This window comes from Passer domesticus, chromosome 7 (assembly GCF_036417665.1).
Source record: "Passer domesticus isolate bPasDom1 chromosome 7, bPasDom1.hap1, whole genome shotgun sequence".
NCBI classification, from domain to species: domain Eukaryota; kingdom Metazoa; phylum Chordata; class Aves; order Passeriformes; family Passeridae; genus Passer; species Passer domesticus.
In genome coordinates this window covers 39,903,110-39,930,953 of record NC_087480.1, presented here as the reverse complement: position 1 = coordinate 39,930,953, position 27,844 = coordinate 39,903,110, and the positions used below count along the sequence as shown (strand labels likewise).

General features: G+C 37.9%; 1 protein-coding gene across 1 annotated transcript in view; it reads right to left on the bottom strand.

Annotated features, from left to right (window-relative positions):
• LOC135304940 (beta-1,3-galactosyltransferase 2-like) overlaps positions 1-27,844 on the bottom strand; it is a 577,146-nt gene that overhangs the window by 270,698 nt on the left and 278,604 nt on the right. The window contains 1 exon segment of the mRNA XM_064427917.1: positions 13,653-13,817. The gene's annotated coding sequence lies outside the window, so the exon portion shown is untranslated.

Here is a 27,844-nt window from a genome sequence, read left to right as displayed (position 1 = left end):
ATCTTTGGACAGCCATGGCACACCTGGCTTAATTATCATCACCTTTTCACAGCAGAAGATTAATTTAGTCTCTTACAAATATAATATTCACTGTAAATTCCTTGCCCTTGCAAATCTAAAATACATTTATAAAATGTTTATAGATGTCTGCTTCTGCTGCTTTAATGATGCAAGTGTACATATTCACATGAAAATATTTTCATATTAAAAGCATTATATTTTTGTTGACCAGATCATGCTGAGTTCAGAATCCTCTAACTTTTCAATTCATCACAGTGATCCCCATGAGATATTCCCATTAACAGTTTTTTAGTAGCTAAATTAACTTACTTTATTCTTATGTTTCCACAAATATCTAAGTTTTCAGTCATCAAAACTTTCTTGAAAGCTTTGTGTTGTTTTATTTTTTCTCTGCAACTATTTAACCACTTCCTTGCAATGGTGGACAATCCTTTAGATTAACTGACAGTTTAGTTGCCACTGGAAGACTCACGTGAAAGTCCTCTGATAAATTCTTGAGACTCATAGTAGCTCTATTCTAGCTTCCAATCCATTTTTATTTTAAACTAGGAGCATTCATCTCAGCAGATCCTGGAACAGTTCATACAAATCCATGTTTAATTATGCATGACCTCCTTGATGTTAAAGTCCTGATAAAAATAATTGTTTGTATTGATGTATTTCAAGATGTACCCACAAGTTAAGAATGAGAGCACCTTAGCAGTGGTTTCTAAACATTTAGGAAGTTTGTTATTGCTCCTCCTGAGAAGTTAGTTTTTTCTCCGTGTGAACCACCCAGAGTGAATCAAAAAACCTTCCCCTAAGCCTGCTGAGTGAACTACGGCATAAAAACATGGGAGATTAATAATAACCTTATGCAAAGCCCAGATCACAAAGGTATATAATTCACTCAATTTTTTTTAAAAGAAGTTTTAGTTTAGGAGCTTAGCAAATAATTCTTTTTATTCACCAAATTAAAAGCAAACAAATAAACAAAATCCCAACAAAAAAAATAGTTTCAAATCAAGATTACTCATACATAGACAAGTTCTATTTCAAGTGAAAATCAGCCCTGAAAAATACACATAATAAAAACAACAGATTCAAGAAACGCTATATAGACAACTCTTGAAACACAGGCCAAGGTTAAGTGACCTGGATCACTAACTACAAGTAACTTTTTCCTTTGAGCTGCAAAAATTCTTTAGGCACTATGGTCCTAATTTAGTGCTTGATTTAGGTATTTTAAGATAGATGACAATGGTCATAGAAAAAAAAATGCACATATAGTGTACTCACTTATATTAATTTTCACAGCACTATCTTCTGCTGTGCTTATCACTACCATGAAAGTACCTAATCATTACCAGAGGGAGTTGCAGTGAAGTAAAAAATGGATCTTGCCACAGAAATTATTATTAGAGATTTTAAGGAGCTGGAGGAAATATACATGCCTGCACAAAGTCAGTGAAAAGTCACTATTTCTTTCTGTAAAACGGAGATATTACAAATGCTTCCTAAAGAAGAAATATCCCATTTCTGTAGAATGATGCTTTCCTTCTGAGACAGAAATTCTTCCAGCCCTAAAATGTTCTTTTCCTTATCTACTTCTGACTAATTAACACTGAGAGCTTTGGCTGTGTAGTGTATTTGCCTTGCACATTGTTAAACTGGTCAAGTAACAAGATATGACAATGCAAGTCAGGTAGTTATGAGGTAATCATTCTGCCTCTCCAAGAAAATGATGAGGAGATAAAGCCAAGTGTCCTTCATGCTAATGGGTGTAATTACTCGCTGGTACCTATTCCCTGGGGAATTTCACATTCTTTTAGGGAAGCCTGTGTTCATGGAGACCCACTGAAGTGCACAGTGACTGCTGAGGTGCACACACACACGGGCTCTGTGCATGCACTGCACCAACACAAGTTTTTCACTGTCCATTTGCACCTGATCACATTGCTGATCCTCACAAGGGACTGCTGAGCAGCGTGGGTGCTGTTGGGTAAAGCACAGGAACAAAAGCCTCCATATAAAGGTAATATTCTAGAAAACCAAACATCTCAAAAAAATTGTTGTACAGAATCAATCAAAAAACCCTCGGACTTGTTTTCCTCATTTCCTAATTCATGTTGAAAGCACAAACTGATATACAGATGTGCAGAAAGTGTGAGAACTGCTGACTTCTGTAAGTAACTAAATGCAAAAGAAAAAAAATGTGAAAACATCGTGAAACTTAAGTGTCTTTAACTCTAGGAGTCAATTATTAAAATATTAAGGTTTCAGATTTAAATGAGAAAATTCTCATTGATGAAAAACCAAACATTGTTAATGATTTATTTACAGATGGATCTCAGAAACCACAGGGTTTAAAAATAAATTTTAAGAGTATTTTATGCAGGTTTTGTTCAGAGTATTCCTTGAAGCCTTCTGAGTAGCCCTTTGAAAAATGTTTTTACATAAAATTGGTGGAAAGATCAACTTAAAAGAAGAGGGGTTTAGGGCTAGGCACTAAAATTATCTCTGCAAACAGTTAAGAGCTCCGAGTTCTTAACTGTGGAACAAAAACGACCCCCGTCTAAGTTTCACCCAGGGAGCTGTCCTAATAGCTCGAGTTTTCTATTTTGAAATGATCAGGCTGACTGGTTTTTTTAGACATCAGTAGTTTGACCAAAAATATATTCTCAGACCATATTGTGATTTACTGACTCCTGGGACTAAATAACTTGTCTTTCTATCCTTCTACTGAAATTCTCTTCTCTATAAGGTTCAACTCAAGCCATTCTCATTGTTACTTATTATGGAATACCTTTTTTTTTTAACAGAAATTAACATCAATTAACTTCTTATTTTCTGAGCAATGGCCTCTCCTTGAATCATCTCTTGCAAAACTGAACCCAAACTCTGCTCAGGATTTAGGTGAGGATTAGAAGAAGGAATTTATGACCAAATACTTACCATAAATATTGACTCAACACTTGAACTGAAGTAACAATCTCCTGCTTCATACTCAGCATAAGAATCTATTCCTTTGATCTTTTTCAAGTGCTGCTTAAAATTAACCATCCATTAGGATCATCTACTCCTTCATGAACCCATTTTTTGTGAACTGAGAGGAAGAAGTTTCTAAAGCAGCTCCAAATTTTTATTTGCTTTCCATTTGCAGAAAAGAATCATGGCTGGTGCTGAACTCCTATTCTAAATTACAGTTCTGTGGGGCTTTAAAAGCCTTCGAGAGCTCTTTGCTCTCTCTTGGTCCACATGTCTAAAACAAAACAGTATAAACAGAATGGAGCTATGATTTCAATAGTTCCATTTTCTCCAGACTTGAAGCAGTTTGTTTTGCAGTTGTTTGCTTTTTTCTGTCAACTGGTTTGTATCTGGAGCAAGATAAATACTGAGACCAAGAGAAATGAGGAAGACGATTCAAGTGTAAAAAATAAGTTGTTTCAAAATGATGTAGAGTGAGATTTGATTATAAAACATGCATATAATTTTTCATATCTATTTCTAATGGTTTTAGGGTTTGGTTTACTTTTTATATTAAAAACATATAGTTTAGTAATAAATGAGTGCTTCTTTTTATTAATGTAGGTTTTTAGACACATGTATCACCAGTATGTTTAAATATTAATCTGCAACAGATAAATCTGTTTCTATTTCCTTACTTATAATACTGTGCCAAAATAGTGTATGTAACTTGACTTATGAAAATGAGGAAATTTTGCAGAATCTATGTATTTTACATAAAATATTTCTTAGCACTTACCTACATTTTTTCACTGCAGGTTTCTTTTAAAAGGATAATTCAATGTAACTAAAACAGCAGTGATCATAACACATTATGGCTCTGACAGTCTAACCTATCAATTAACAAAAGGCAATATAAGACTCCAGAAGCAGACTTCCAACACCAGGAAGTTCCAAACTTTATCTCCCTCATCCTTTTTCTAAACAAATTTTATTTTGTGGCAAGACAATTGTCTTGGGCAGTCAAGTAAAGAAAAGCAGCAGATTTACTACTGGCTCTGCACTGGAACATTTCAACCCCACACATTTTCCCCTAAGGCTGGTAACACCACGCGCAACCCTAAAGTACTAATTGCTTTACTGCTCTGTTCTGGGAGCCCCATCTTTATGAATGGTACATCTACTGCAGATTTTACAAAGCACCCCTCTCTGACTCACATATTCACAGTTTTCAGAGTGTTAATTTATTCCTTTAAGTGAACTTATAAAGGGATTTTATATTTAGATTTTTTCAAGGGTAAGGGTTTTTGTGTTATTGTTTTGTTCTTTTTTTTTAATACAGTAAAGATTTCTATGCTTTGAACTTTACAACCACTTGCAGTTAATACTCTAACTCTTATAATTAATGAACTTTAAATATCCAACATACTGCTAGATACACACATCTCTGTTGTGCACAATAAGTCTACATCAGTGATTTACATCAAACCAGTATTTACATTCTGGAACTGGGTACCACAAGCCCTTTTTCCTTGTACCATATCCACTGTCAGGAAAAAAGCTGCACAGTTTCTCCTGTATAGCTCAAAAAAAATTTCACTGCAGAACAGTTCCCTGAGTTTTGGCATAAGTTTATGTCTCACACACATAATCACAGAGTAGCAATAGGGTGAGAAAACAGCCTACATATTCCTTATCAGCTGCAGTTTTACCTAATCAGATATTCAGGGGGAAAAAATAGCAGTAATAAAACTGCAGTAAGAGAGAGTTTAGCACTAAGTTGCAAGCCCAGATTACTGGATTTAGACCAAAAAAAAATGCAGTCGTGTAGGACAGAGGACGAGTGAAAGCAGGAAAGGACTTATTATCCCTACCACTTCCCATAGCCCACTCAGGATGCACTGTGCCATCACATTCATTTTTTCCCCTCTCAGTCCAGGCATCTGAACCATCTCTGCTTTCCTTGCCTTTAGATTATTATGCACAACCCATTAGAATGAGCAAAGTCTCACTGTACCACCAGTACAAGTCCTCCACAGACAGTGTCTCCCCACTTTGGGCCTCTTGGGAGGTTAAATTATTTCAGTGACATACAATTAACTGCAAATAATTGAGTCTCTTTGCCTTGCATAAGAGTTATATGGAAAAAGCACAAGTTCAATAAGTTAGCAGGAGCCTCAATTTACTTTTGATTTATTTTCAGTGTTTACGCCGTGCTTAATAGATTGTTGTTGGGGAGAGAGACAGTAAAAATTCCTCCTGGTAAACAATTTAGTTTAAGAATTAAAATTAGAGATAAATAATGATCCAATTTTATTGAGACTGAATGCAACTGAGAAGAATGCAAATTGAAGCATCTTGATGGCAAATTAAGTTGTTTCATTATCTTTCATAAATTGCTTTGGGAGGATTCACTCTTGGCTAATGAGTATAAAACTGAAGACCAAATTACTCTTTTTTTCTTCCCTGGGAGTTTCTGTCTTTGAGGTCAAAGGGAGTCTCTCAAAGTAACTCTAACAGAGCCTGGGCTCTTGATAGTTACTAGAGGCAGCCATTGTTCTCATGCTAGCAGCACGAAAAATATGTCAAAACCCAGCAAAAATCAATCCACTTCTAATCCATTTCATGGTCATTTCAATTAGTGTCCTTTCTCTCAGAGGTCTTCACAAAGCATGAGGTCTATTGCTTGCAAAACAATATACACTCACCATGCTATTGAAAGTTCAAATGAACATACACACAAAGAAAAACTGTACCCCAAAAACAACTTTTGAAGGTCATCTGGCCCATTATCCTGCTCTTCTCATCACTTTGCACAGGAAAAATGCAAACAGCATATGATTATATTGAAAATGTATCTTAAGAAATATATGCAACAAGCAACTCCAGAGTCAAATCAAGTATTTGTGCAACAGTAAGTGCTGTATTGATGCCATTACTGCATTATCATTATTAACCATGGTCACGTGGGAGCAGCCAGTGATTTCTGTTCCATCAAAAGCACACAAACTATAGTCCTACCAATGAAGGTTCCTTCCCTCCAGCCCAGTTTAACCCAGCATACCCCTGACCCACAGTAATGGGCACCAGCCACTCCTGACCCAGCTGAATCCCTGGTCTTGGCTGGTGGCCCAGGGCTGCCCCTGGCATTTCTGCTACTGGCTCAGATGTGTCAGGAGCGTGGGCTTGGATGGTGTGGCTTAGGTGGGGGGCACATGCCCATGGCCTTGTCAGTCACCTCAGCTCCTGGACAGTTTCATATTTTATGCCTTTCTTACACCATCAGCAGCCTGTCAACCAGTGCAGTTTCAATTCCTGCCCCAGGTGGGTCACAAAGGATGAGTTGTTACAAGTTCACCTGTGCCTTTTTGCCTCAATAACCTGCAATATTTCATCAGGATTTCTGTGGGCCACAGCTTTCACACAGGCCTCCACTGTAACCATGACCTGTGCTTTGCCTGTCTTCCCAGCTCAGTAAAGAGCTGGAGAGAGAGGTGCAGACTCTCCTTTCTCAGAACAGGGCAGGCACCACCCCATGACTGTGCTCTAAAAGATGGTCTCCCCTCCTCCTGCCTTTGTAAATATGGTTTTGTCAAACTAAGGTCTACCTGTGGGTTTCTTCTGAATGTTATGGACCTGAAGATCCCCTTTGGTGAATGGATTTGGGGGAAGCCGCAGTATTTTCTGTGAGTGCCTGCCACAGCTGTACACAATTGTGTGGCCAATGAAGGCGACAGGAGCTGCAGCTATTGAGAAGAATAGGGCTGCCCACAGGCAGCCTGTAAGCAGCACCCAGCTGAACAAGGTGGGATGGACAGACAGCCACCATTTAATGCTCAGCTGAAAGAGCCACAACTGGCACTTCCAGCACTACTGACAAAACTAGTTTTGGCCCACACAAAATCCTACATGAACTCCAGAATGCACCATGGAGATGAGATCCTCATTTCACTGCTTGCTTCCCTTGTCATGGAGCCCCTCTCCCCCTCAGATGCTAACCTGACAGTCACACTGTCAGAGCCTGATTTCAGCAGCCACAGTGTACCAGCACCATCAGACTCCTCACACCTTACTTCTCTGGGACTGCTCAGAAGCTCATGAGAACATTCCAACTTCATGTGAAGTAGCAGAACAAAAACTTCAGGTGTAGCATCTCCACATGCTTTGGTCCAGTGCTTCCATACGTAAAATATTTTTTTCAGATTCAAAGAGACTGTTTTTAAATAAGACACAGAATATTGCAGTATTTCCAGGGTATGTTTTTCTAAACCATTCCACGGATACTGGGGAGTCACAGTAGCTTATTTCTGATCTCACAGTTTGCCAATTTCACTAATTGCAATCTCACAGGCTTTGGTTTTCATCTTAGCAGTTCCACTCAAGTGGCCCTCATTACAATTTGTATCCTAACTCCACGATGCTGCCAAGTGTGTTTGGAGCAGTGACTTAACCTGTTCTGGAATCCACACTACTTTCATTTTACAGTGCCAAATTCCATGCTGGATTCCATTTTGCAGCTTTCTGTAGAGGTATACTTTGGGAAGAGTGTAACACTGGGCTTACAAGGCTGTATAAGATAACATCTCATATAAAGTACTAATCGCAGATCTGCGAATAGAAAAATCTCTCAGATTTTCTATTTTTCTACTTTGGTTAAAGAAGCAGTATTTCCTAAAAATCAACAAATTGATGCACTTTCAACAGCCACAAGTGGATAATAACCTGACTCACAATGTATAAATTTGATGTGGAAAAAACAATTTGAGCAACTTCTCTGTTTGCTTTGAAATACATTTGTTCATTTATTATTTGATTTAGCCCTCAAAAAAAAACAAACCAAAAGAAAAAAAAAAAAACCACAAAAAAAAAAAACCCACACAGAAGTTGCTGCTGGAAGTTGTCATGCAAAGGAAACAAAACAAGACAACTATCCATACTGCTTAGAAGAAGTTCTAATGACACAAGATTTCTCATTCTTGAAATCCCCACATGGTAGAAAAGATAAATGGAACCTGCCCTAGCCTTAATAACAGAAGAGTTAAAAAAATCCAAATAAACACCCTTAACATATCTGATATATTCTGTGATCTATCAAAACATGGAACACAAAGTGTACTTGGGCATTTCATACAGAAGCCTGGCTAAGCATACTGCTCTGCACAATGAGGACAACAGATTAAGAAAGGTAAAAAAAACATTTTATAAGCACATATATGCGGTGCTCTAAGTTTTATGCCTTATCTTCAAGTGCAGCCAGCACTGCCTTAGATCTCCTGATGATAAATGCATGGTTTACACGACTGGCCTGCACAATCCCCTCTGTGAATGCCAGGAACAGCTCCTTGTGCAATTCATACAGGACCCACGCTGAAACTGCCACTCACTGCACAGCAAGCACCTCAGCCTGGCTTGCTCACATCCACACTCTCACCTGCAGCAGCAGATCCTTCCAGCCACCCCACACTGGGCCAGGGGTAGTTCTTACTTTAGTTCTTACTTGTACTAAAGCAGATTAAATGACAAAAAAAAGCTAGCTCAATACTGAGCATTTCCTTGACTAATGCTGCTTTCCTGTGACCTTATTGGCTCAATAGGAAAAGCACATTTGCACCCAAAAGATATCATAGTGCTAGAGCCCAGGTGCATTTAAATCTTTAGGAGCAGGAAATTCACTATCTTTAGAGCCAAGTTGAATTGCTACACCTTAAACCCCTAATGTTTTGATTTGAATCAAGCCTTGCCAAATAATATGTTCCTATAATTTCTGACTCCTGAGTCCTCACAGTAGATTTCTTTAAAATAGTCAAAGGAAATGTGAGTTACCAGCAAATAATTTATCTACCAGAGATAGATCATTCTGCATGGATTTTTGATGATCATATTATTTAATAATTAAATATCATTCAATACTATTTGACTGGCATTTTTCAAATCTGAAGAGCTTAAGGAACAAGACAGTCTATTTATACAAAGTACATAGCACAAATACACAGCAATTAATCAGAAGCTCTTTCAAATTATTCTCACTCATCCTTCACATCCAGAATAGAAATCAACAACAGGAAATACTTAAAGTAGTTTTGAAATCAAGATAATTAAAAAAAATTCTGACATCTTCAGAAAATAAGCAAGAACAGAGTTTACAAGATTAAACCTCTGTAATGTGAGGTTCATTATCAATGAACTGAACACTTTTGTCCTCCTAAACATTCAACAAAAATCCTAAATAATCACTGAGACGTAAAGTTAATAGCAGTCATAGGGCTTTATAAAATGCACAGATTTCTTACACTATGCTGCATATAAAAACACCTTCCTTAATTTTTTTCCTGCATTCTTCATTTGTAACTTTGAATGGAACATCAGAAGTTTAAAATTGTTCCACTATAACTTGAAAGAGGATGTAGTTCTGCATTGCAATATTAAAATTCAGATCTGCATTACTTCTCATTCTCCTCAGTTAAGATTTTTCCCAAAATTCTGCCTCTCTGGAAATGCCAGAGGAAAATAATCAATCTTTAATACAGAAAGATACAAACTTCCTATTGATTCTTTTGGAGTCTAATCTGATATCTAAATGTAAATTATTCACTTCGGTAGCTTTGTTTTTAAGCCATTAATTAAAAGTGTGACATATAATAAGCTATTAGCTTTGTTTCTTACTGTTTTCCACTGCTCCTATATCTGATGTGCTACAAAGAACTACTCAAACCCTATAGTTTTAGGAGCCCATAGCTGCTAACTTTCTGTATTGATCAAAAAACCCCAAAATCTTCTGATAGATGATGAAAAGATAAGGATATGGTTCTAAAAAGATGAACAAGAGCCCGCATTAACAAGATTCTACCGCCAAGTAGTTGCGGGGGAGGGAGGTGAGGGAATGGGACTTTCAGTGGGAGAAGTTCAGTCCAGTGAAAGGAAAACCAGCCAAGTGTCTGCTGGTGTCCTTCACCTTCCAGGATCCACTGCCTGCTTGTGCTACTGGCCCCAAGGGACACAAGGAGCTGGGCAACACCGCTGGCAACACTTCACGTGTGCAGGGGGAGGGGGTAATGCAAAATAAGCTCTTATAAAGACACATCAATATAATAAAGACAAATACTATCCATAGGAGCACTGTTTAAAAAGTCATTTATGTTAAATAGCTTAACTGTGATTATTGCACACATGTATCACCCTTATAACGAGCACCTGAAGATGATTTTTTTGTTAATACCTGTCCACAAAACAAATCAAAGATGAAAGTTTTCAATGTTGTTCATAGCACCATTTGGACTCATTTAGGGAAAATGTCAAAAAAACCCCCCAAAGTTTGATTTATTTCTCTAAATCCCATTTGAAAAAATAACCCTTCAGGTTAAACAAAAAAAAAAAATTACAAAAGGGTAAACACTTTAAGTACCAACCACATTACAGTAATTTTAAAGTTGAGCTAAAAGAAAATAGGGCACATAGCAACACCACTACAAACTCAGCATCAAGTCTCTTGTAGGAAGGATGATAGCTATAGCATAGATACATTTATAAAACATTAAATAAGAATTCTTGTTAAAAAACCCATTTATTGCAATTTATATGTACATAACTTTGTAATCCCCTGCTCTCCTATGGCATTTCCATGCATCAAAGAAGAAATAATTAAGACAATCCTTTAATAATAGTTTTCTACTACTGGGTTGCAGTCCCAGCTGCTGGGAATCATTGCATGGCAAGATCCATATTAGTTTATTATTCCATCCTCTGGGAGAAAATTTAGCTTTCTGCAGAGAAGCTGCACAAGGTTGGGGTGTGATTTCCATTTGTCCAAATGTTTTGCTTGAACTGTAACTCTGCAAGCACCACATTTACTCTGCCAGTGGTGTGACATTGACAGTTTTAAAGACTGCACAGAAGAATTGCATGCAAGAACAAAGGCAAGCCAGGAAAACGTCAAAGGATCTGAAAAGGAACAAGTTGGGCAGCTTGGAAAGCTCTCATTATGAATTTGAGCTGTGCTTGGCTCAAACACATTTGGCACCAGCATCAGCACTCTGTTAGTCTTTATGCTTCTGAAATATTCACAAGTGCTACAAGGACCAAAGTAGTTTATTTCCAATTTGCCAGTTTTCCTAAGCTAATTAAATATCTATGAAAGCAATTTGTGCTTACTGGAATCCAGCTTTTCATTTTTATAAGGATAAAATGACTAGGATTCAAATGATAATTCATATTGCTTTGTTCCTTTATATACATCAAATAAGCACCTTTTTTTTTTCTCCACCTAAATAATCTCTAAAAACAATTCAATTAACTTGATTATGAAATCTGTGCAGTGACAACCCAAGAGCTGAAATGCAAGGTCACTGATGCACAGTAGTCTCATGACAATTTTTTAAAAAGATAAATATTTACATCTGTAGTGTCTCACCACAGAACAGGATGTAACCCAGCTATCATGTTTTAGATAGGAATAGAGATGCAAACCAGAGGATTTCCATGAGACACACAGACCATGTTCTGTCTAAGCAGAGCACATTGTTTTAAACAGCAGCTGGCTTTCAGGTGGCTGCTCGAGGACTAGACTAAAGTGAGTATTAGTGAGACCAAAACTCAGGCTGATCTTCACATTTTTGTTGTTTAGCTGGAACGTTCAGGTTTCACCTTCATTATAGCGAGCAATATCTTATTTCCCATGCAGAACCACTGAACTGGAAGCCAAGCCTTTGAAGTAAAGAAAGCATTCAAGTGCTGCTGAGGTGACAAATGTGTGATTCCAGAGCACGGCTGCACACAGCATCAGCTGTCTCCCTCCTCAGCACTGATGACATTATGGAAGGTACAAACCTTGGTCTCATGAATATGCAGGAAGGCAGGTGCAGCACTCAGATCAGCTGCTTGGTCAAAGAACAGCTTCAGCCTTTTTTCCACCTCAAAAGTCACTGAAAACTATAGTTTTCATCATATTTTTTTTACCCTCCAAACACAGTAATAGGACTTCCAAAAAAATAAATAAACAAAAGAAATGCAAACCAACCTGCAGTTCAGAAGGTGTAGTTTCAATGGCTAATGCAAAAGCTATTAACTCTTTCAAACTCCTTAAACTTAACCCTTCTCAGTAAAATCATAATCAGCTCTTCTAACTTACATACTCTTCCTCTGTTATTAAATAGAATCCAGGGTGGTAAATCTTAGGACTTTGGAAGGAAAGTTTTCTAAATTTAATAAGAATTGAGTCAAAGTGATGAATATATAAATTTTTTTATCTGTTCTTAATATCTGCCACAGCCACCTCTGATCCCTGAACAGCCACATTTAACATTTTTTCTCAAGTTTCCACAAAACAAATACAGATGTCCACAAATGTTAAATAAGGAAACCAACTGCTAAAGAAGCTGATCAGAGCCAAGAATTCTACAGTCCAGAGAGTCAGACAGATTATATGGTTTTCAGCTTCCTCATGGAGCCTTACTCCAGCTGACACCAGAAAGATGTGACATGGGCTTGCTAGAAAACCAGAGAAGATCTAAGCAGAAGACACAGTCCCAGAGAAGCAGGATCCCGAGTGAGATGTTTTTTGACACGAGTCAATTTGCAGCTCAATATTCCAATGATACAAGGGACAGAAGGAATTATACAGAGCCTTTGCCAAGGCATGGGAGCTGGTAAGCTGAGCAAAGCTCATCATGATGGTCTATCTATGGTCCAATAAAATGACTTATTACTGGGACCTATGAACTCAAAGGCTTTTTATAGGAGTGCTCACTTGCCCTCCATAGACAGCACAAGAAACTGCAGCCAAATGGGCCACACATATAAATCAATAGCACACAAATTGATTCTCAGGTGGGGACATGTCCAGATTTTTACTTTGCCCATGTCATTGGCATTTTAAATGGGCTTTTCCTGTAGGAATGCTGGAAAGTTAAAGCCAAGGCATCACTCCTTCCTTACATGATGGCACTAAGGAGCAAGCACTGAGGAGGTTCCCTGGTCCTACATGCTTCTCCTTGAAACCCTTGATAAGGGTATTCTGTCCCCCCATTGCAATCCAAACAAAAAATAGCATTAACTTGGGTATTGAGAGCATCTCAGCAGCCTCTGAGCTCAGAAAAGCTTTCAGAACAGAGTGCTGCCTGTGGGACACGAAGATCCTTTTGTATTGTCAAAGTAAAAGGTTATCTGCAATGAGCCAGAGATAACTCCTTGGAAAAGAATGCTTTCCTTCCAATAACCCCTCCCCACGAGAGCTATTTCTCTTCACTTCCTTTAACACTTTGTACAGTCTGATCCATTTGTTTCCCCTTATTACAATATTACAGTCATTGCAGAAACTGTGCTGGCCCCATATTGCAGCAGTGACGCAAAAGAGAATTTACAGTAGAGCTTATGAATTTTTTTCTTTAAATTACATTTTTTCTGGAACAAAAAGTGTATTATAAATAAAGAAAAAAATAATCCATGCTAAAGGTCTCAGCTCAAATAAAACTTTACTGAAGTTATGCATCATGAAAGCTTGGACATCACCACTATATGACTTCCAGGAAACCTGACTGAATTTTGTCATTTCCATCCCATTCCACATCCTAACTACCAAGTTTTGCAATAAAAATCCTAGAGAAACCTCACTTTTCTCTCTGCCATTCCTTGTCAGATACAGGTTATAACCAATACACTTGAGGCTTTGAAAAAAATTAAATCTGTCTCACCTTTAGTAGACTTCAGTCTTGGACTACTCTGGCAGGCTCCTGTTCTGCTGTTTGTGTCCAGTGTCTTCATAAGGCCCTCACTGTTGAAATTTGTGCCCAGCATACACCTCACGTGGGTTGCTGTTTCCTGGAGAGAGCATCCACCTGAGCCGTACTTCTCCACACCTGTTAAAATTAATGGTGCTCTTATAAAAGCAGAAAACCAAGCAAACAGAAACACCACACCACAAAAACCCACACACACAGCAGAACAACTGGTAATTTCATTCCCAAAAAATCCCAAACCAATAAAAGTGTTTGGGGTTTTTTTGTTGATCAAGGAGAAATCTGCATGTACCACCTGTGTCCCTTAAGCTGGGTAAGTGAATATTGCCTAAATGGGTGGCTTGACTGGGTAAAACTTTGATCTTTAGCTGACACACATTGTTGTTTTTCCCAGGTTATAGTTAAAATGTATAAGCAACATAACAAAACACAAGAGCATTATATTGTACTCCCCCAGTTCTCAAAATATTTTGATCCTTCAATGTTCTCAATCTCCTTTTGTGTCAGTTTCCTGTTACAAGCAGCAAGACCAGTATTAAATAATAAATTGGTATATTTTAACTGTGTTCAAGTATTTCTACAGCCTGCATGCAGATTTGCAATCAGACATTTGAGAAAGATTTTGCAGCATATGGCATATGAAAATTATTAACAATATTCTCAGTATAACTGTACTAGAAATCTACCTGCTGTGTAGGATTGTTACAATGTCTCTGAATGTCCTGATCTTTATAAGAACAAGTCACAAATGCATACACACTCAGTTTTTACCCCCAAGAAAGCAGTACCATCACTTAAACAGTTAAACAGAAAAATATGAAGAAAAAGCTTTGCAAAGTTTCTGTTACAAATGTAATTATTTTGTGTACAACACTTAAGCACAAATATAGCAGCAAAATGAAACTCTAATCCTGCCTGGATTGTGTATGTTCATTACTCAAAGCTTATAGCCTGCTAACAAAGATGTCTTTATATCAGATCATAAATTACAGGGTTTTTTATGTCTCTAAATACTTTGAACTGGACATTTTTTACAATGCTGAGGTTAGAAAGACCAAAAATATATCTGGAAATTTTTCTTTTTTATTAAAGGAATGAGGATTTTCAAAGTCAATACTAATATTCCACAATTTGATAATTAATGAATATTAAGGATTAAAAACATTTATTGCTGCAGCACACGTCACAACTGAGATGGCCATGATGCACAGAGTATCATCATACAACCTCAGAAAGCTTCAACCCACACAGAGTGACACCCCACCTCATCAGAAGGTTGCAAGCATCTGCCCTTGTTCTCCAGCCCAGCCTTTTATCCCCTCATGCTGATGCCCTGCCCCTGTGTGCCTCTGCTCCCTTCGGTGTTGCTCAGTGCTCCTGGGCACTCCATGGCTCATTGCTGTCAGTGCTGCTCACCTGCTGCTCACAGCTGCACCCACTGGGGATGGGGCTGGGCCAGCCCCACTCACAATCACCACCATGTGCCTAGAGTTTATGACTTTGCAATCTTATAAAAAAGGAAAAACTTTGAATGCCAAATCCTAATGGTATTGAGGACAGAGATGTTTGGTCTATGTGAGAGTAGCACCACTATAAATGAATGAATTTTGTCCCAAGTCATTTAATTCTCCTCTGAAGAGCTCCTGCCTCCTTAGTGACTGCTGAGATTTCCATTTACTTCATGTTTACTCTAGGCTCCAGAAAATTGCCAAGCCACCTCTGAGCCATCCCATTTCAACCTTGGGCTTTTCACCTCATGCCCTTATCTTTTCCTTCAGTAATTCTGGCTTGACAAGAAATGTGGAGCACAAAAGAGAAATAAAAACTGCTCTTACCTCTTCTTATTATTAACTAGATATAGGAAAGCATGCAAGACTCTAAATATAAGGTTTTAGTAGAAGGACAAAGCCCTCAAAATAGGCCTGCTCTTCTGTCCCTTTTTAAATTAATCCACCAATAACATAAACCCCTATATTTAATAAAGAAAAAAACTTTAGAATATTCCCAGCATTCACATTAAAACTATTGTGTCAAAATTCACAATACTTTGTGACCATAGTACAAACATAAGTAATAATTTCAAAATATCCTGTATTAGGTATCTACTAAAATATCAAATCCATAGTTTGGATTTTAAGTTTTCCTAAAAGGCTCAAATCTCCCTTTGAAAATGCTCTCTATTTCAAATGTAAAAGTAGGCATTTAGAGACAGATGCAAAGAAAATGTACTAAAAACACATAAATACACACTTTTCTGATCAGCCAGAAATCACTCAGAGCACAGCAAGGACTAAGATGACATAGGAATACACCAATAACTGGGGAAAAACAGAACATGGGCAGAACTGTTTCGTGAGCAGATAAAACCACCAATACTTGAAAATAAAGCAAGGAAATTGTTTTCTTTTAAACCAGTGACTATTTACTTTCATAAGATTAAACTATCATTTAATGGCAAATGTTCCCTATTCTTACCAATAGAAATTAGCCAGGTTTCTCTGAATTGCTGGAAAAAAAGTTTCTAAGTTATTTTCCACTCAGATATACATATAGTTCCTCATTATAGATTTTATTTTGCAATTGGTGGACTTCAACTCTGACTTATGTAAAATTCACCCATCACTTTAAGGCTTATTTTAGTTTATTGGGTTTTTTAATTGCCAAGCCTCAAAATTTCTTAAAAAGCCAGCACACATAAATGCAGGGAGGCTGAGTGTATTCCCTCTCACCTTTTCAGCAGTTTCTCTCTGGATATTTACAAATATGTATGAAAACACTCAGGCTGCACTTATATCACAGAAAACATCAAATTCAGACGGTTGTGGATTTTGTGGGTGACAAAAAAATGTGCTTAGCTCAAGAAGGCATTTATGTTGCTCAGCTCTTTTCTCAGCTGGTGGAAAAGAGGAATAAGAGGCAATAGGAGATGGAGAGATGGATAAAGCAGAGATAAGGCGTGTGGCTGCTGAGCTGCAGTTGCTGTCTGAGCACTTCTGCAGAGTTTAGGAAGTTTTCCACATTAGCTATGCTGTAGCAATAGGTAGTTTCAGCACACCCAGCTCCATTAGAAAGTCAAATAAGAAAGGATGAATGGCAGGAGATGAAAGACCCAGTTTAATTCAGAACACTTCTTTCCTCATTCTGAAGTATTTGTATAAGTTTAATACATGCAGTTATAGAATCCAACAAATACTGACAATCAGCATAAGAAGTAGATGATTAATAGCTTAAATGCAGGAAAATGTAGTTTTCAGTGGCACAAACATGCCCACCACGCAGTGAATAGCAGCAATGATTCCCAGTCCACTATCAGCTACCTCTGTAGCAGACACCCACCCCCTGCTTCCCCAGCAATTCATGCATTTTGAAAGGCTTAACAAATTTCTTAAGAGCTACAAGGGTAGCTTTCATAACAGAAAGCTACACCTAAATAGGAAGGACGATTATATTCACATCAGACCAAGAAAATTATTCTATTTTTCCTCTATCCTAGCTTAGTTTGATGTCAGTGCTCTCAAGCCTTTTCTTCCCAGAAGAAAACAGGCCAACACTGAGGACAAGCAAGTCCAGGCTTCTACAAGCTCTTCCTGCAAACACTGCTCCTGATAATGAGGCTGTTTCATGTGCCAACACCTGGAATGACACCACCACAATTTCAGTGAACACAGGCAACAGATATTTTCTTAGGTGTATAGTAACTCAAGCACAGAAGTACTTCATTTTTTTTTTTGGATCTGATTTTATTTTATGAGCTTCAGGACATCTGCTAAGTGGTTTTCTCCTAATGTTTATTTTTCTGATTCATTTATAAACCAAGCAACATGTGTTGCTCACCATCCTGCAGCAAACAGGCACCTTGGATCAATTCTAAATGAGGTGATTTGTTTCACAATCGCTGGGCAAATTTCCCTCTTTCACATGCTTCAAATAAGTTAAGAACCAAATAAATATTAGATTTTATGGCTTGCATTTGCACCCTATCTAAAAGGTATGCAGATGAGTGATGGGTTGCCGAGAATGATATTCACCAAATTACTCCTTATTTTGCCAAATCACATTCATTCTCTTCATTGTAAAACCATGTTCCCCTGCAAATTAATGCACCAAAGGAGCAGACTGAGAGAAGCCCAAGCATGAGTCAAAGCAATTACTAGAAATTTAGTATATCACACAATGATCTCTCAGAGTTTTCTGGGCCAGGAACAAATGTTTGCTCTACTGTTAACTCCCGTGAACAACACTAGATCATGACCTGTCACTGACACACTCGTGCTTGTCTGCATCTGGAATGGGGTTCTTGAACAGTAACTTCAGAGCACTGAGACTTTACAGAACAGTCATTTAAAATACAGTATTTGTTGCCTAGGTTATCACTTAAAGTGCATTGACCCTGGTGTACACAGCAAACTTGTTTTCTGGCTTAGTTCCCTGAGAATATTCACAACATCGTTTGGTAATAAACTGTACCGAAAAGAGGATCTAAAAACAAAACTAATTCAGAGCTGTGCATCTGCTGGTTTTCAAATGTGCTTCCACACTTTATTTCTCATGTGAAACAACTCTGAAGAGACTGAGCTGACAGCACTGACCACAACACCACATGCAACCATAGGATCAGCCTGTGAAATTGTGCTGAATTTTTAGCTAGTAATTCCTCAATACCCAAACAAGAGGTGACTCTGTTCCTCTAAAACACAGAGCAATATTTTCACTTCTGGCTTCTCTTGCTCTGCAGCTCCTACTTTGCTTGGAATGTATTATTAGTACCATGGGTGCAGAGAAGTTGCAACTTTCATAAGTACTTTTCTGCAGAACAAATTCTGCTACACTTTTCCTTTTGCACGGAGGAGAAAACACATGCCAGGTCTGACACTCACTATTAGGCTAATTTGGAAGAATGCATGTAGAGAATTCCCTGGATCCAGTCTGCAGCTGAGAGCCCAAGCCCATCTTGTTACTGAGGTTCCTGAACTCATTGACTTCAATAGGTGTGTCAAGAAGATGCCACTAAACAGTTCCGTTTGAAAAAGCTGAGATCAGTATCTTTGATACAAATCAACTTTTTCTGTATGTACCAACTCGTGCACTTCAGTCTGATGTCAGCTTGACAGGGGAGCCCAGTGGGGCAGTTGTGTTGCCCTCCTCTGCACAGGCTCCAGCACCTCGGTGTCCTTGCAAGTGGAGAGCATGGAGCAATTCTGCACTACAGGCACATTTAACATTCTCTGATTGTTAACTTCCTGCTAAGAAACACAGCTCTATTAATCTGATTCTATTCTTGAGTGAAAGAATTTCCTTGAAAGAATAAGTATGGGAGAGCAGCAAGTTTTGTCTTTTGGCTCTGGGAATTTGCAGTTTTGTAGCCTGACCTTGTTTACAATTCAACTCTGTTCACATCAATTCATGCTTTGCATTTAAATCTCTTACTGCACCAACTGTAATTCACATTATGTATCTATATGTTGTGTTTCTTTTCTCCCATTGGAAATATAAACTCCTTTGAGCAGGGATTAAATCCTCAGAACGTGTTTTTATGCTGTCTGGTACACAGGAATTCCAGTACCATACCTTAGCAGAACAAATGAACACCTCCCCTCAGTGAAAATGCAGGTCCTAACCTCTCACAGCTATTTATAGCTGGCCTCTTGTACCTGCTGCCTCTGCTCATGATAGCTCCCTTCTCTTGTTCTCTCCAAAATTTCCTACTCATCCAAAAGGCCTCATGGATGCAGGCTGCTGAGAGCTGCACATTCCTGGGGCAAGCTTTGGAGAGGAGCTGGAGCTGCTGTGTCACTCGACAGCCGACGACCTCGCCTGTGAGCTGCAGGTCCCCCAGAGCTAGCCAGCTCTGTCTGCCATGGAATCCTTCCACAACATTTATAGGAACTGAGCTCTTAGACCTCGAGCTCTCTGAAGTTAATTGGTTTTTTTAGATCAATACAGATGGACAGAATTCATGTATCAAAAAAAAGCTCACAGGATTGTCCTACTTACACTAATGATAAGAATAAAGTTACACTTTATGCAAAACGTGTGAATATTGTCCAAAACACATAGCTGCAAATAAAAATACTGGTTATTGGCTATACTCAAATATTCAGTAAATATATTAATATTCATTTCTGACTATGCTCAATGCTATTTAAAAAGTATCTCCAAGCTTTCAATTTAGTGAAAGTACTTAAGTAACCAATTATATACTGCAAAATAATTAATAAAATGTGAGAAAATCAAAGAGCTCATGATCAAATGAATAGATTAAAGATGATTTATTCAAAACATTACCAAATATATAGGAGTACAAAAATATTCTCAAAAGCTGAAGTCATGTCACAGGTTCATGAGCAGAAAATTTCATGTGAATAATAATAATAATTATAAATTCTGGCTTAAGTTTTTAAATCTATGGAAATTCATTTCCATAGCCATAATATTCCAAACACAACATTCTGTGCGGGTGTCATATAACAGTGTTGTTCTTTTAGCAAAGACTCCCACTTTTAATTTTCAATGAGAGGCACAACACAATTTACACTTCATTGATGTTTCAAACCCTAAGCCACCCTTGCTCTGACATTTCCCATTCCCCCATCCTCCCTGTGGTATATTCCCTCTTAACCTCAAAGGAACAGAACTTTACACTCCATCTTTTTGAATTCACTTTGCTTGATCTTGAGCAACCAGAGACAGACACAGTATCCCAAGACAAATTCTCACCAACTCTTTATGCAACTGTGCTTCTCTCCCAGAGAAATCCCCTGCTGAATAGGTAATAAATTTGTTTTTCTCAGTCACTCTATGATCCACTAATACACTTTCTTGTTCCCCTCTCATTTTCTATGAAAACATTGCCAGCACTGGTAGGAACCCTGTTGTTAATTTCAGGAACACAAACTTTTATCTGGAGATTAAATTTATTCAGTATTCACAGTATTTCGACTGTGATACAGCTCAAGGACATCCAATTTAAAGCAAGCAAACAGAACACTGAGCCTCCTCCTCTCTGACAGTGCCACTCAATTCACAGCAATGAAGAGAAAAGGCACTAAGCACCCAGCACATCAGACTGTTTTCTTATTATTCCAGTTAAACTGAAATATGGAATGGGAAAACAAAGCAAAAGGAAGAGTTGAAGCCCACTTAAACCAGGGAAAGGTCATGTGTGTCCCAGTATCAATATCAATTACAAAAAACTATCACTTGCAAAATATAAATGTTTTCAATACAATTACTAACAACACAAATCCCATACACCATCATAAATAATGTTTCTCAGCAGCTTCCTACATCTATTTCTGGGGAAGTCATTATTGCAGTATTGCTGTGCCAGGGTGTTAGAGGCAATGTGGGCTGACACATCTGTGACAAGAGGCTGCAGCACCCGGGCCGTGAGTGACAAGGCACAGGCTCACCAGGACTGAAATAGAACCGTGCTGGGCACAAACTGCTTCAGATCACACCCCTCGTCTCCTTCCAAGAGTCTGCAGCTCTTCCCAGGGCACCTAAACCACTTCCTTATTCATTTTCCTGCCAAAATTATTCAGACACAACTGTACTCTCCCAATAAAGGTCACACATTTAAAGAAGTTAAAAACTTAGACCATTTCTTTGTGTGTCTTGAACCATCTTTCAGCAAATCTTGAACCACAAAGGCACAGTACAGATACCACCATGAATGTGGAATAGCAAAGATAAAATTAAGTAGTCATTTGAATAAGCAAAAATACTGTGGCAGATAAAAGCAAGCCCTAGCTTTTCATCTCTCAACAGAAAATCGGGATTTTGGTTCTGTGGCCAAATTTAAAATACAGAATATACAAATTTGAATTGAAATAGCAACATCTTTTTACTGTCCAAGTAACTGATGTGGTCCCTCCCTCAACTCTAAATAGTTACTCTGGTAAAAAGTCTTTTTACGCCTCTCATTCATTTGGATTAGACTTTTCCTATTTATTCAATAATAAATTATTGAAGCATTAAACCATCTTGCTGGTTTTTCATGGCAGTTGTTGGGCTGTATTTAACTTCACCTGTCCTAAAGTCACTATGGCACCAAATTCACCATTTTTTAAAATAACTGTTGCTGAAATGAGTTAAATAAGGAAATATATAAAAGACACATCATTTACATTACTAAAACCAGTCATGCTTTCATCCTTTCTAGTTTAATATTACACTACAGGGGATGAACTCAATGCAAGACAAGTATACATATTAAAGTTTTGTGACTTTTGCTGACTTTCCCTTGAGATAATGTTCTATGGAGGCAATTGTGTATTGCTTTTTTACGTTCAGATCAGATGCACCTAGAATACACTTATGAATTCTAAATATTAGTAGTTAAATATTAACATTAGGTAATAAAATGCTGTGTCGTGAGAGCAGACTATAGAAAATTATGGTAATCAGGTTTCAGAGAAGTATACTCCTTTTACAAATTCCAGAACACTGGAAGTAAAGAAGCCATTTTTTCATAACAGAATATTTCAGCCCCAAATTATTTACTTAAAGTGAATACAGTTACAAGTTCCAACTCAGCAATCGCTCTGCCTTTTAAACACCAACAGCTCATTCCAGCTGAGGTGTACATATTTATTTTTTGCTCTCAAATACATCTTTATTAATAAATACCCATACAGACTTTCTCCCTCAAACTCCTTTTCTGGAAGGACAGAGGAAGAATGTCCACATAAACATTGTTTTTATAAAGTAATTTTATTGGAGTTAAGAGTTCTTTGGTGGACCTGCATTCCATCAGTATGATTTCAAAGAACCTTTCAGGTACAGCCCTGGTAAATGCATTTTTGGCAAAAAATGAGTGCATTCTATCTGTTCAGAAAACTTGCCAAAAAATTCTACCAATCCACTATGATTTTGTTTCCATATATTCATTCTTTTTCTTGGACTGGCTTTTTCCCAGGCCCATTTAATGAAACAATTTGAAGTATTATTCATACTGGTCAAAAGAAATCAGACTCCTTTTTTGGTTTTTTTGGGTGGAATGTCCTTGGCATTATCAAAAAATGTTTTTAAAAAGCCACTGGGGGACAGTTTGTCCTTGGATAGAGTGTGCAGAGTGTGCAGCTGCAGAGCAAGAGAAAGAAAATAATCAGTGCTAGCTGCTACCAATAGAAATCCCCACTAACAGCAGTTTCATGGCAAGATGGAGGTGACACTGTCATCATTCACTTCCTTGGAGAACAGACTTCAGGATGATGAAGCTGGACAGGAATCCATCTGTCAGGGGGTCAGGAATCAAAGAGAACCACAACTCCACACAAACTTCCTTCCCAGCTCAAGCAATTATAATGCAATCTGGTGAGGCAGAGCCCTGGCCAGAGTGTGGCAGCTGAAACCAGATAAAAACACTTCACTGTCTTTAAAAGACGTCTTTAACATATTCACCTAGAACTATTTCTGTTTAAGACGTTGTTTCACATCCCCACAATTCTCAGATGCCATTTCCTATTGACTGCAAGCCTGTTTGTATTTCTGGACCCACAATGTTCAGTGCTGCTGTTGAAAAATTTTTCATACCCCTATTAAAATTAGCAATTTAAAAATTACTTTCTACCTTTTCTATAACAGCATTCCCATAGAATTCTGAAAGCCAAATGTTAACTCCCCCACAAGATTTTAAATTTCTGCCTTTGGTTAGCAGTGATTTCCCTTCATCCCTGCTTTTTCCTAGGAACACATGAGATAATTTTCCCATTTCAGTGCAGGCCAGTGCTGCTGCACCAGCACAATAAGTGCTGTGCCTGGGCACCTCTGGGGAAAGGGTTTGCAATTAACTGCAACTGCCACAGCTGAGAGGGCACAAAAAAAGCCTTTGTGGGCATTGAAGGAACTCTCCAGCTATCTCATAGTAAAATACCACTTTTGCTTTCATTTTATGCTAAGTATGTACATTCAGAAAAGCATCCCACTCCATTTTCTGCACTAGAAAATTGTATTAGTGCAAATAATGGGACAGAATGTGAACTCAGGAGGCCATCACAGCTTCCACCATGGTTACAAAACAGTGTTAAGGTGGCTGTTATTGCTGAGATATCCAGGCTCGTATTGAACTGTCTAACATTCAATGTCTATTCAAAAAACAACACAAATCTGTCTGTAAACATTTTGTCTGTGGAAGACATTGTCTCTCTGTGGCCAAACTACTCATTTGATACTGAATTCTAGTGCATCCACAGCTGGTAGCAGAATTTATTCTCATCCTCTGCAGATGATTTTTTCCTCAATATACATGATTACATTTTTTTTTTCATGAAAGGGAGGACAGTGAGTAAATAGAACTGAATAAGGAATTCAAATCTTTGTTCCAGCTGTGTCTTCGTATAAATATCACACATGTACACACTATGTATATTTTCTGCTGATTAGTCAAATATAACGCCCAACAGGAAACACAGTATGACCTTCACAAAAAAAAAGTTTTCAGGGCTTTTGCTGTTACCTCATGTCAGTCCTGTACTAGCAAGTTACAACTGTTTGAGCTGTGACCAGCTTTCTAAAAGTTAAGTAAAGCAAGAAGGGAAATTGCATTGGAATGTTCAGGATTAGTCCCATCATTAATTTGACCCAAACATTCTATAAACCAAACATCTGTCTGGATCAGAATCTGTATGGATTCATTCTTTTTGCTGCTGGGAGGTTCCAGGTCGCTCAGGCATGTTTGCAAATGTAAATAGGCCCAATTCTAAAGGTTTCTCAAGGTTGCTTTACAGAAACTGAAGTTTCCCTGCACCTCAGAGAACAATTAAAGCATAAATATTCATGCTTCTCATTATATTGTTAAGTGCAGAAGTTTACACTCAGCTTTCCTTTATGGGAATCTACAGAACACCTCAACCAAAGAGCTTTCTATTGCCTCTAAAATTAATAATGAGAGGCAAATTGAAGCACAGATCAAATGAATACTCATCTTTATGAGCAAATGACAGTGGTGAATTTTGAAAAATATAATTTTAAAGCTAGAATTTAGTGTTGTATGTTTTATTTAAAAAGTGAACTGACACAGGAAAAAATCCAAAATCTAGGGGTTAGAAGACTTTCATCATTTTTATGTCCACTATTAAATTCAGGAAAACTCAAGAAATTATTTTTTCTGCAGATAACATTTTAAAGTATTAAAGGATTTTGTACAGTTTACCCAAAGCATTTGGTAACGCACTTTTCAGTACCTGTAGGTACCCATATAAATCTTATGTACCCATGCTCTCTATTTTAATCCCAGCACTCAAGTTAAAGGTCAAGATTACTTAAGCACACAAGTAATCTCCTTGACAATGTGGGTATGGAGCTACTAATCTCAAATTTGTAATCAAACATATTCCTAAATCTTCTTAGAAATCAGGTTTAAATACCTCAACTCAAATCTTGAGCAAAGGCTGAAAACCAGAGTATGGGCTCACAACTGTTCATAGGCTCCACGTCAACCAGAACCTGTGTGGCCGTAAGAGCCCAGCATTAAATGTGAACTAACATCCCTGGTTTATTCTGTGGCCAACTCCTATTATTCAGCTTCTCACATGAAGTTTAAAATAATGAAGGCTTCTGCAGCTGTTGCTGCATCCACAGTACAGAAACACATTCTGAAGAGGCCTGGGTGTTACTTTGGTCACTGTAAGCCTCTGGAGCTCCTGTTTGGCTCCATGGAAAGACTCTCTTTGTCTAGGTCAAATATCTCTAAAAAATTGCCCTGAAAGGCAGAATGTATCTCCTTGTCATTTTACATGGAACAAACCCACAAACTTGCTATTAAATCCATTGTTACTAACTAGATCACTGCAAGCTGCAAAACATCCTCTCAAAGAAGAGTCACTAAGGTTACAGCAAGGTTAGAGTGAAATCAATTCCAAGTAATAAGAAAAAGTGCTCTGATTCCTATGAAACATAAAAACTGGAGCAATACTCAAAAATAAAATATTCAAAATAAACATTAAAAAAAGACAGAGCATGTTTTAAGTGTTTAAACAGGTAAATGCCTTCAAAGGTAAAAGTACTTCTGTTTATTTTCATAAAACTATAAAAAGGGGTCATTGAAAAAATTATAAATAAATTATTGCAGCAGAAGTCAAAGTCCTTGGTCACGTTTGGAGGGGAAACATGCTTAATGCAATTCAAATTAGAAACATAACTTCTCAAAAATAGTACTGGAAAGATCCTCCTTGCATTACCAAATAAATCACAAGGGTTTTCACAGCTAACAAAAACAGTATTAGGATTTATTTCACTATATTGCAAAATAAAAATGAAGACCTAAACTCTTTTGCCATTTACTAACAATTTTCAGACTAAGTTAACTAAAACCTGAATTCTGGAATAAACAAGAGCAATGTCCCCAGGCCAAGGCAAGCCCCCTGAGCAGGTTTTCAAACAGCAGCATTTCAGTCTCACATGAAGGCACTGCTCTGCACTGGCAACAGAACTGCAGTTAATGCAATTAACTTCTTGTGTCACAGGACTGTTCTCCACATCTTTTTCCACAGACAAGCTCCTCTCTTGATGTTTGTCCAACAACCTGTCACCCTTCAGATCTGACACAAAAAACATTGTTCTTTAGCAGGCTGCAAGTTTATCTAAAGAGGGGGTTTTCAGGTTGTTTTTTTCAAGTCAGTTCGTAAGTAATTTAATTATACATCTTACACCCCAACTACCAAAGCAATGTGCAATCCTGACAGCTCTCCATAAACAACTCTAACTGCACTACAAGCAGAGCCCCTGCATTTACTACCAAATCTTTACATGGGGCTCGTGTCTATCCTTCATCAGCAAGACTTTCACTGTGCTGCCCAGAGCTTCTCTTTCAGCTGCCCTTGGTGAACCCTTTCTTGCCCAGTCTCCCCTCCCAGCTCCACCTCTCTTGGCCAAGGTTGCTGCTGTGCTCTCTCCTCTGGGACTGATCTCTGCAGCTCCCTCTTCTCTCTCCTGCAGCGCTCAGCCAAAAGGCAAAAATTAGTGTCTTGTGTCTTTTGAGGTTACCACAGTACATCTGATATCATATTTTGTGTAAAACATTATATTTTCTTATAATTGCACAACAAACTCCTAAATTCCAACTGCAAATAATGCCATTGGACATAAAATTCTGGCAATCTTATTTACTTTCTGCAGTGCAATAGGCATAAGTTTCTTGACTTCCATTGGAGGGAGAACACACACATGACAGCAAGTGAACACAGTTGTTTTTCCTGACCTTCAATTCCAATAATAGTTCCTAACACCGAGGACTTCCTGAGAACAGCTGTTGTTGTTCCACTGCTTTGTCTCTTCAGGTTTAATGGGTTTTTCATAGAATCCTTGGAAGTAAGGCTTTACTCAAAAAACCCCCCACAACTTTCTCATTAAAAAAGGGGACATCTCATCAAAGTCATAGCCTATGTTTCAAGCAACAGGACTTCCTCCCTCATGTGAAGAAAGGCTTTAACTACTAAAGCCTCTTTTGTAGTTGAACTCCAACAAAAGCCGGAATGGTTAAAATATAAAACCTTGTAGTAAGCAGCAGTATCACAGATCTTTGATAAGCAAATGTCTTGACTACAGACAGCAAATACAGTTTTCCTGCATGACTTATTGCTTTAAACAAAAGGAGAATGTGACCCAAATGAATTCCAAAACACCAGGAGTCCAAAACACCTTAGTGTGCAACAAAGGCCTGAAAGTCTGTTTCTCTAGTGAGTGCTCTTTTTTAGGGTTTGAAGGCTGGGAGTATTCTGTGTTCTTGAAAGCTTTTATCTTAAGCTGTGAGGAAAATCTTTCCTGTTTGCTTCACCAACTGCAGCTCAGGTGGTTATATTATCAATGTATTTTCCTTCTTTACAAGCTTTTAATAAGAAGTATCTGTTGACTTCAGTGAAAATAATGTTTTATAAGCATGCATAATAATGTGTGATAAAAATTTAAACAGAAGATACGATAGACTGAATCATGCATGCAGTATGGAATCGAAGATAAAAGCATATTTCTGATTAGCACAAATATTTCTTGCTTTTGGTCAAGTCTAAAAATTCCAGTTAAATGCCTTGAGTTACACCAAAAATTTGCAGAAAACTATTTTCTATATAGTTGAAATAAAAACAGTTGCAGATTTCTGGCCTAAAACATCTCTGAATAGCTAGAACAAAATAGAGAAGTCCTAAAAT